This window comes from Balaenoptera borealis (assembly GCF_965194805.1).
Source record: "Balaenoptera borealis genome assembly, chromosome: 15".
In the NCBI taxonomy this organism is placed as follows: domain Eukaryota; kingdom Metazoa; phylum Chordata; class Mammalia; order Artiodactyla; family Balaenopteridae; genus Balaenoptera; species Balaenoptera borealis.
In genome coordinates this window covers 36083880-36095338 of record NC_138871.1, presented here as the reverse complement: position 1 = coordinate 36095338, position 11459 = coordinate 36083880, and the positions used below count along the sequence as shown (strand labels likewise).

The window sequence follows — 11459 nt, the reverse complement described above, 5'->3', positions numbered from 1 at the left end:
TCCAATAGTATGTATTGGGTTGGCCAAAAAGTTCCTTCAGGTTTTTCCATAAGATGTTTCATACCTCCCACTCCCCCACCCCTATTTTGCCCCTCTCCCCACATTGGTAATCACTAGTTTGTTTCCTATATCTGTGTGTCTGCTTTTTCTTTTGATTATATTCACTAGTTTATTGTATTTTTTAGATTCCACATATAAGTGATATCATACAGTATTTTTCTTTCTCTGTCTGACTTATTTCACTAAAAATAATGCCCTCCAAGTCCATCCATGTTGCTGCAAATGGCAAAATTTTGCTCTTTTTTATGGCTAAGTAGTAGTCCAGTGACATTATATATATATATATATATATATATATATATATATATATATATATAACCTTTTTATCCATTCATCTGCTGATGGAAGAGATTCCTTAAGGTAAAAGTTCAAAACACTGCTTTTATTAACATAAGATAGGACTCTACAAAATACTTCTCTTTGCAACGGCACTGAATCTAGATGCTTCTTGATTCTCTCTCTCTCCCATTAATGTGGTTACTCAGAAAAGAACTCAGAGAGTAAATTTATTCCTTCTCCCTTCCTTTTAGTTTTAGTTCAATTGCTTTCTTTACCCAATGACTGGTACCACAGAAACAGCATCTCACTGAGTTTTAAAGAGAGCAAGCTTTTCTTTCAAGGAGAAGTTGTACATTTCTCCTTTGGTGTAGGTTATCCTGTAACTCTGTCCAGGTCTCTTGGATTTATGTGCAGATGATTTATTAAGACAGTGCTCCTAGAGACCAGGTAAGGGAGTGGGGGAACCAGAACAGGCAATAGAAGGAAGCTATTCACGTTACTGTATAACTGCCTAACAAATTACCCCCAAACCTAGTGGCTTAAAACTATGGCGCCATTTATTCTTCTCACAAATCTACAACTTGGGCAGGGCTCAGTGTGGACAGCTCATCTCTGCTCTGTTTGGCATCAGCTGTAGTGGCTCAAAGACCAGCAGTGGGACTATGTGAAGGCACAAGCACTCCTGTGTCTGGCTGTAGATTCTAGCATTAGAAGATATCTCAGCTGGGTCTATCAGCTGGACCACCTAAACATGGCCTCTGCATAGAACATAATATTCAGAGAAAACAAAGTGTAACATAATACCATTTTTAGTATGATACAGTATATAGAAATTTAATGCAGTCCACTTATGGATACATATATAAGTAGTAAAAGTATGAAAATATGAACTAGATACACAAGTTCAAAAATGATTACACCTAGGGGGCTGTAGAGGTTTGTACTTCATCTATGATATTTTATTTGTAGAAAAAAATATGAAGCAAACATGATACACTATTAACATTTGTTATATGTGGAAAAAGAATCATGGGTGTTTGCTATTATTTGTATCTTTCTACATACAATTTTTTTTTAAATAAAGGAAACATTTTGGGAAGTAAGAACATCTTTTAATTTAGATATTTACATTAGCACTACCCTAAAAGACAATATATTGAGGTTAAAACATAACAGGGAAGAATGAAAAAAATGGATAAAATAATGAAGGATTGTCAGAAAGTTAGACATGAATTGGAGACTAGAATTGTAATGGAGCTATGCAGTGTAGAACACATATTGTGGAAAGTAAAACTTTTCTCTGAATATGGAGAAGAAAAGACAAAGATTCAAATGATGAGGGAAAGGATAGATATAGGGGCCAGAGAAAAGGGATCAGCAAAAATGACAGTTGTTCTTGAGGAAGAGACTACCCTCTGAATTGTACAAAAGTGGTGATCAAAGATATCATAGGAAGAAAAAACTTCCTGAGGCAAAGGAAGACTGGAATGAAGATGGAAAGAACTCACAGTGGTCTTGATAAGATTCATGAAGAGGCTTACCCTAGACTCCTCCCAGGCCTTTTGAATTATAAAGCTAAAGAAAAGATCCTTATGCATCCAGGTTCAAAAACAATCTACCAAGAAATAAGAATCAGGCTGGTCTCAGAGTTCTCCCTACAGAATGGAAGGCCAGAGAACAGTGGCAGCCCACAATTCTCAAGGTTAGGAGGGAATGTTGCAACCCAAGAATTTAAATGTGTGAAAACAATATTAAAAATTCTGCAATATGGCAAGTTGTAAACAACTTGAAAAATTATTTAAAGTTTTACTCCAGCCAACTGAAGAATAAAGGACTAGGGAGTGAGGAAGCCATGGTATAAAAAGATTTATAAATACCTTCTTATTCTGTTTAGATTCCATGATCAGGAATCTAACTGTAATAGATATTGTCAAATGGATTTACAACCTGGGAGAAGCTAGGGTCTGTAAAGTTTCCATTAATCGTTATTATTGGTTTTGCTATTTTTTCAATATCAGAAAATGTGTTTGGGGGGCAATATTCTTTACCTCACACAACAAAAACCACTTCTTTTCTAGCCCAAAATAAAGACTACTATTATTAAATGACAGTGACATTGTGTTTGCAGAATTACAAAACCCAGAAAGCCTTTTTTCCCCTCCCTCCACTGAAAGTCATTTTTATTCAACAATATAACACCATTACATTGACAAGTAACTTGAGGAATAATTTTCTGCTGCTTAGAATTCATTTAGAATGACCTGAGTGTATAGGGTTTTTTTGTTTTGTTTTTGTTTTTTTGGTAATTATGAAAAATGAATAAACTACGAGTGGCAGATATAATCTGTGATTAAAACCCTCTTTGTAACATTTTCCAGCTAGGACTTGTGAATGAATCTTCTTAAGTTAATTGTACTTAAAATCAGAATATGTAATATAATCTTAACTGTGTTAAATTATGCATAGAAAAACACCTTAAAGAAATAAAATAATAAATGAGGATATATCTGGGTGGTGAGATTCTGGGGGATTTTAATTTTCTTTATGTATTGGTATATTTAAACAATTTCCTACAATAATAAATTATATTTTTATAGTCAGAAAAATAGGTGCTATTATGAAAATCAATGTATATATGTTTTATATATACCATCTGATACAAATTATGTAAATATCATGCACAAAAAAAAGATTGAAAGGGGTCTTCCATGGTGTTAAATGGACAGTTTGCTATCTTTGGATGTTAGAACTACAAATTATTTTTTTCTTTTCCTTTTCTTTTTCTTTTTTAAGGTTTTACCTGTGAGATGGCTATATATTTCCTTCCTACTGAAAATATATATTTTAAATTTTAATATATTTTTAATGCTAAAATGAGTATATATAGAAAAGATATACTTTTCTATTTTTAATTCTTTAAACATAGTATTTATTTAAATTGTAGCTATCTCTTCTTACAGATAAATTGCTTTTAAAATTGATGGTGGTCCAAACACTGAAATTCACTGTAAGATTCAAACTAATAAAATAATTTTAATAAAAAAGGTTTCTTTAAAGTAAAATAGCTATGATGAAATTAATACCTTTAAATAAAATTATTACAGTGAAACAGAAGACCTGAGTTTTGGACTTGAAATTCTAAACCATAGTTTTAAAGAAGAAAGGGCTTTTGAGTTGATTTCAAGTCCAATTTCCTCATTTAATAGATGAGGAAAATGAGGCGTAGAGAAGAAAACTGAGTAGCTCTGAGTTTCATATTAATTTGCACTAGAATTCAGGGTTCCATTGATTACTCTTATTATAAGATGTTCCTGGAGAGGACTGTTTTTGAGATGTGATACAGAGGAAAGTGACAAATGTAGACTATTTAGCTGGGCATCTTCATATGCAAAATGAAATATGGCCTATTTCTTTCTTCTCCTTCTTTCTTTTTCTTTTTCTTCTTCTTTTTTTTAATTATGGGAGGCACATTTTGATTCCTGCATCACAGCCCCATGGCCAAAGCTGCTTGGTGACCATCTTGGAAGGAAGCACGAAATCCGAAATGGCATTCTTCCTGCTCAGAATTTCAATGTGGAATTTGACTGGAAAGAAATCTGTGAAGAGTTCACTGAGACCAGAGGGCAGACAGCAGAAGCAAGAAGAACTACAATCCTGCAGCCTGTGGAACACAGACCACATTCACAGAAAGATAGACAAGATGAAAAGGCAGAGGGCTATGTAACAGATGAAGCAATAAGATAAAACCCCAGAAAAACAACTAAATGAAATGCAGATAGGCAACCTTCCAGAAAAAGAATTCAGAATAATGGTAGTGAAGATGATCCAGGACCTCAGAAAAAGAATGGAGGCAAAGATCGAGAAGATGCAAGAAATGTTTAACAAAGATCTAGAAGAATTAAAGAACAAACAAACAGAGATGAACAATACAATAACTGAAATGGAAAATACACTAGAAGGCATCAATAGCAGAATAACTGAGGCAGAAGAATGGATACGTGACCTGGAAGACAGAATGGTGGAATTCACTGCTGCAGAATAGAATAAAGAAAAAAGAATGAAAAGAAATGAAGACAGCCTAAGAGACCTCTGGGACAACATTAAACACAACAACATTCGCATTATAGGGGTCCGAGAAGGAGAAGAGAGAGAGAAAGGACCCAAGAAAATATTTGAAGAGATTATAGTCGAAAACTTCCCTAGCATGGGAAAGGAAATAGCCACCCAAATCCAGGAAGCGCAGAGAGTCCCATACGGGATAAACCCAAGGAGAAACACGCCAAGACACTTAGTAATCAAATTGGCAAAAATTAAAGACAAAGAAAATTTATTGAAACAGCAAGGGAAAAATGACAAATACCATACAAGGGAACTCCCATAACGTTAACAGCTGATTTCTCAGCAAAAACTCTACCAGCCAGAAGGGAGTGGCATGATATACTTAAAGTGATGAAAGGGAAGAACCTACAACCAAGATTACTCTACCCGGCAAGGATCTCATTCAGTTTTGACGGAGAAATCAAAATCTTTAGAGACAAGCAAAAGCTAAGAGAATGCAGCACCACCAAACCAGCTCTACAACAAATGCTAAAGGAACTTCTCTAAGTGGGAAACACAAGAGAAGAAAATGACCTACAAAAACAAACCCAAAACAATTAAGAAAATGGTCATAGGAACATACATATCGATAATTATCTTAAATGTGAATGGATTAAATTCTCCAACCAAAAGACACAGGCTTGCTGAATGGATACAAAAACAAGATCCATATATATGTTGTCTACAAGAGACCCACTTCAGACCTAGGGACACATACAGACTGAAAGTAAGGGGATGGAAAAAGATATTCCATGCAAATGGAAATCAAAAGAAAGCTGGAGTAGCGATACTCATATAAGATAAAATAAACTTTAAAATAAAGAATGTTACAAGAGACAAGGAAGGACACTACATAATGATAAAGGGATCAATCCAAGAAGAAGATATAACAATTATAAATATATATGCACCCAACATAGGAGCACCTCAATACATAAGGCAACTGCTAACAGCTCTAAAAGAGGAAATCAACAGTAACACAGTAATAGTGGGGGACTTTAACACCTCACTTACACCAATGGACAGATCATCCAAACAGAAAATTAATAAGGAAACACAAGCTTTAAATGACACAATAGAGCAGGTAGATTTAATTGATATTTATAGGACATTCCATCCAAAAACAGCAGATTACACTTTCTTCTCAAGTGCGCACGGAACATTCTCCAGGATAGATCACATCTTGGGTCACAAATCAAGCCTCAGTAAATTTAAGAAAATTGAAATCATATCAAGCATCTTTTCTGACCACAACGTTATGAGGTTAGAAATCAATTACAGGGGAAGAAACCGTAAAAAACATAAACACATGGAAGCTAAACAACACGTTACTAAAAATCCAAGAGATCAGTGAAGAAATCAAAGAGGAAATCAAAAAATACCTAGAGACAAATGACAATGAAAACAGGATGATCCAAAACCTATGGGATGCAGCAAAAGTAGTTCTAAGAGGGAAGTTTATAGCTGTACAAGCCTACCTCAAGAAACAAGAAAAATCTCAAATAAACAATCTCACGTTACACCTAAAGGAACTAGAGAAAGAAGAACAAAACCAAGGTTAGCAGAAGGAATGAAAACAGAAAGATCAGAGCAGAAATAAATGAACTAGAAACAAAGAAAACAATAGCAAAGATCAATAAAACTAAAAGCTGCTTCTTTGAAAAGATAAATAAACAAAATTGATAAACCATTAGCCAGGCTCATCAAGAAAAAGAGGGAGAGGACTCAAATCAATAAAATTAACAATGAAAAAGGAGAAGTTACAACAGACACTGCAGAAATACAAAGCATCCTAAGAGACTACTACAAGCAACTCTATGCCAATAAAATGGACAACCTGGAAGAAATGGACAAATTCTTAGAAAGGTATAACCTTCCAAGACTGAACCAGGAAGAAATAGAAAATATGCACAGACCAATCACAAGTAATGAAATTTAAACTGTGATTAAAAATCTTCCAACAAACAAAAGTCCAGGACCAGATGGCTTCACAGGTGAATTCTATCAAACATTTAGAGAAGAGCTAACACCCATCCTTCTCAAACTCTTCCAAAAAATTGCAGAGGAAGGAAAACTCCCAAACTCATTCTATGAGGCCACCATCACCCTGATACCAAAGCCAGACAAAGATACTACAAAAAAAAAAAATTACACACCAATATCACTGATGAATATAGATGCAAAAATCCTCAACAAAATACTAGCAAACAGAACCCAACAACACATTAAAAGGATCATACACCATGATCAAGTGGGATTTATCCCAGAGATGCAAGGACTCTTCAATATATGCAAATCAATCAATGTGATACACCGTATTAACAAACTGAAGAATAAAAACCATATGATCATCTTAATAGATTCAGGAAAAGCTTTTGACAAAATTCAACACCCATTTATGATAAAAACTCTCCAGAAGGTGGGCATAGAGGGAACCTACTTCACCATAATAAAGGCCATATATGACAAACCCACAGCAAACATCATTCTCAATGGTGAAAAACTGAAAGCATTTCCTTTAAGATCAGGAACAAGACAAGGATGTCCACTCTCATCACTATTATTCAACATAGTTCTGGAAGTCCTAGCCACGGCAATCAGAGAAGAAGAAGAAGTAAAAGGAATACAAATTGGAAAAGAAGAAGTAAAACTGTCACTGTTTGCAGATGACATGATACTATACATAGAGAATCCTAAAGATGCCACCAGAAAACTACTAGAGCTAATCAATGAATTTGGTAAAGTAGCAGGATACAAAAGTAATGCGCAGAAATCTCTTGCATTCCTATACACTAATGATGAAAAATCTGAAAGAGAAATTAAGCAAACACTCCCATTTACCTTTGCAACAAGAAGAATAAAATACCTAGGAATAAACCTACCTAGGGAGACAAAAGACCTGTATGCAGAAAACTATAAGACACTGATGAAAGAAATTAAAGATGATACAAGCAGATGGAGAGATATACCATGTTCTTGGATTAGAAGAATCAATATTGTGGAAATGACTATACTACCCAGAGCAATCTACAGATTCAGTGCAATCCCTATCAAATTACCAATGGCATTTTTTACAGAACTAGAACAGAAAATCTTACAATGTGTATGGAGACACAAAAGACCCTGAATAGCCAAAGCAGTCTTGAGGGAAAACAACAGAGCTGGAGGAATCAGACTCCCTGACTTCAGACTATACTACAAAGCTACAGTAATCAAGACAATATGGCACTGGCACAAAAACAGAAATATACATCAATGGAACAGGATAGAAAGCCCAGAGATAAACCCACACACCTATGGTCAACTAATCTATGACAAAGGAGGCCAGGATATACAATGGAGAAAAGACAGTCCCTTCAATAAGTGGTGCTGGGAAAACTGGACAGCTACATGTAAAAGAATGAAATTAGAACACTCCCTAACACCATACAGAAAAATAAACTCAAAATGGATTAGAGACCTAAATATAAGACTGGACACTATAAAACTCTTAGAGGAAAATATAGGAAGAACACTCTTTGACATAAATCACAGCAAGATCTTGTTTGATCCACCTCCTATAGTAATGGAAATAAAGACAAAAATAAACAAATGGGACCTAATGAAACTTCAAAGCTTTTGCACAGCAAAGGAAACCATAAACAAGACGAAAAGACAACCCTCAGAATGGGAGAAAATATTTGCAAATGAATCATTGGACAGAGGATTAATCTCCAAAATATATAAACAGCTCATGCAGTTCAATATTAAAAAAACAAACAACCCAATCCAAAAATGGGCAGAAGACCTAAATAGACATTTCTCCAAAGAAGACATACAGATGGCCAAGAAGCACATGAAAAGCTGCTCAACATCACTAATTAGTAGAGAAATGCAAATCAAAACTACAATGAGGTATCACCTCACACCAGTTAGAATGGCCATCATCAGAAAATCTACAAACAACAAATGCTGGAGAGGGTGTGGAGAAAAGGGAACCCTCTTGCACTGTTGGTGGGAATGTAAATTGATACAGCCACTATGGAGGTTCCTTCAAGAACTAAAAATAGAATTACCATATGACCCAGCAATCCCACTACTGGGCATATACCCAGAGAAAACCATAATTCAGAAAGACACATGCACCCCAATGTCCATTGCAGGACTATTTACAATAGCCAGGTGATGGAGGCAACGTAAATGCCCATCGACAGATGAATGGATAAAGAAGAAGTGGTACATATATACAATGGAATATTACTCAGCCATAAAAAGGAACGAACTTGGGTCATTTGTAGAGGCATGGATTCATCTAGAGACTGTCATAGTGAAATAAGTCAGAGAGAGAAAAACAAATATCGTATATTAACGCATATATGTGGAACCTAGAAAATGGTACAGATGAACCGGTTTGCAGAGCAGAAATTGAGACACAGAGGTAGAGAAAAAACGTATAGACACCAAGGGGGGAAAGCTGCGGAGGGTAGGAGTGGTGGGGTGATGAACTGGGAGATTGGGATTGACATGTATACACTGATGTGTATAAAATGGATGACTAATAAGAAAAAATAAATAAATAAAAAATAAACATTAAAAAAAAGTTCACTGAAAACTGAACAGCTTCTAGGATTAAACTAGCAAAACATATTTAGTTTCTCTTGTACTATTTTTTTTTAGATTAAAATCGGTGGAACATTTACTGCAAAAGGTAGCTCAGATTTTGTTGAACCAACTGTGCTTGCAAAATGATAATAAAAAATCTGTCAAAAAGTCCAGCTCTGTGTTCTAGAGTTTAGAAGATAAGAGAAAGAGAAAGAATAGTGTTGAGCAAAATGATTTTACATGCATGGTAGTGGTGTGGGGTAGTGCTAATAATTATTTCACTGGTGGTGGACAGGCATCCAAAGGTATTCTGGGCAAGTCTTATTTTTCAAGGCAAGTTCTAGTCATGTGAAATCACTGTAGCAAATTTTTTTGAGATATATTTTAGATTGGACTCTGGCATTGTGTTTTTCTGAATATGCAGCAGCATAATGATGTATTATCTGGGATTTTAGGCTCCCTTTGATGTGTAAGTGATCAAATTTACACTTTAGCATTTCCACTAGATGGCATTAGAAACTTCTGAAGCCATGAACTAATTACTAGTCACCTTTGTTAGGCTGTAAATTACACCTGCATGTTTAAGAGGTAATTGGCAAACGACCTTCTGGTGTGTTTTAACTCTCATGCCTGATACATGGTTAAGACATTGGTATCAGATCTCTCCCTCGACATAAATAGCTCCTGGGATTACCAGAATGTCATTCCACATCTCATGTTCCAAGCAGGAGTTTTGAACGCAACATATACCTTCACCGCACCATAAGTCAAAACCAAGTAACACTGCCTCGCCCTATCTGGGCTAGGCAGTCAGTTTACAGCAAATGTATTAGGTGGAAAGGAAAAGCCAAAACTTTTATTTTCCCAGCACACAGAGAAAAATTTTCTTGTTTGTTTCTTCTGAATAGGATGCCGTGTTTCAAACATGAGAGGGACAAAAAAATATCTGAAGATCTGTCAGCTTCTTCTAGTGGTTGTTATAGGGGAACCGTGTAGGTTTTTAAATTATAAACAAAAATTTACAGTCTAGAATGGGTACACATTCCAGTGTTTCTGAAAAATCTTTGCTTCTTTAGATGCTCTGTCTAGCTAAACCAAGAAGTAGTAGGTTTGGCGTGTGCCTGTGCGTGTGCATATCTTTTTCTTTCCTCACAGTGGTGTGTCTCTGTGGAGGCTGCCTGCTTCCTAGCCTGGCTTTCATCATTTCTTCCTGTTGATTGGTGTCACCTCGCATGCTTAGAATGTCTGCCTGTCTGTTCAGAGTGTGAACACATTCTTCAGAATGCTGATCTGCTCGTTTCACACCAGTGTCAAAATGACTTATTAAATTCAGCACCTCCTGATACTCCGTAGCTGATGTGTTACTGTCCAAACAGTAAATGACAATAAGCATATGCAGCTGGTGGGCCTAGCAAACTCATTTAATTTGATAAAAATGTCACCGCAACACGCTTTAAATCGCTGTCCTTTTCATCATTGCTAATTGCTAGCTATAGACCTTTTTCCTATGCTTAATACAAGTGTGTTAGAATACTGCTCCTTCCAGCCTGATTAAGAATTTAAAAAAATGTAGAATTCCTTTTCAGTGGCAGCATTATTTCATCAAGAGATGGATTTTGCTCTTAATTAGCCAACATGCCACTAGGGAAGCTTCAGAGTCATGGGTGTGAAACAGCCTCAAGCAGGAGATCAATCTAAAGGAAAAAAATGGTGACTGGGGAATAATTGGCAGCTCCGGTGAATGTGGGCTGGTTATAACAGTGACAATATGTTCCACTGGAATATCACAGACCTCTTCCCCTATTTCCAACTTGGCACATTTCAAGCTTAACAAAAGCTGAACAATATATCCCCTGGTTATTTGTCTATTGTTTTGTATTTTTTCCTTGCTGCTTCATTGAGGTTTTCTCTTGTGTTGGGTTGACAATCTGGACATTTCCCCTGAACGGATTAGGGGATTAAAAAGGAATACGAATTCTAAAAATAATAATCCTTCAATCGCTTGGTGCTTAGAAACAGATCTGGAACTGATCCATATACCAGAAAACAGGCAAACCTGCACTAATTTGCTAAACCCAAATGTTGATTTAAACCACAGACACACATACCCATAAATTGAACTCCAACTTTCTCTGAGTGATGCCTACCCGTTGAATAGGAACTGACTCCATTTTTTCAAATTATACAGTTCAAAATAGAGGCAACATAAAATTTTCTCCCAAGCGAGTTGATATTTAATTTAGTTCAAATTCCTACTTTTTTTCTTCTTCTAAAATAAGCTTTGTGTGTGCAGTGCAATTCCTGGAGCAAGTGAACTGACAGCCACACAGGCCGCCAGGCCGTCCATCCACCCATTAACACCTCCTCCCAGAAGGAGGCTTTATCTGGGATCTGACTTACACAAAATGGGCTGAACAAAGAAGGAAAATCTTCCCTTCCTC

General features: G+C 35.9%; 1 protein-coding gene across 1 annotated transcript in view; it reads left to right on the top strand.

Moving 5' to 3' along the window:
* Nucleotides 1–11459, top strand: part of LOC309611727 (uncharacterized protein) — a 323736-nt gene that overhangs the window by 80397 nt on the left and 231880 nt on the right. The window lies entirely within an intron of this gene.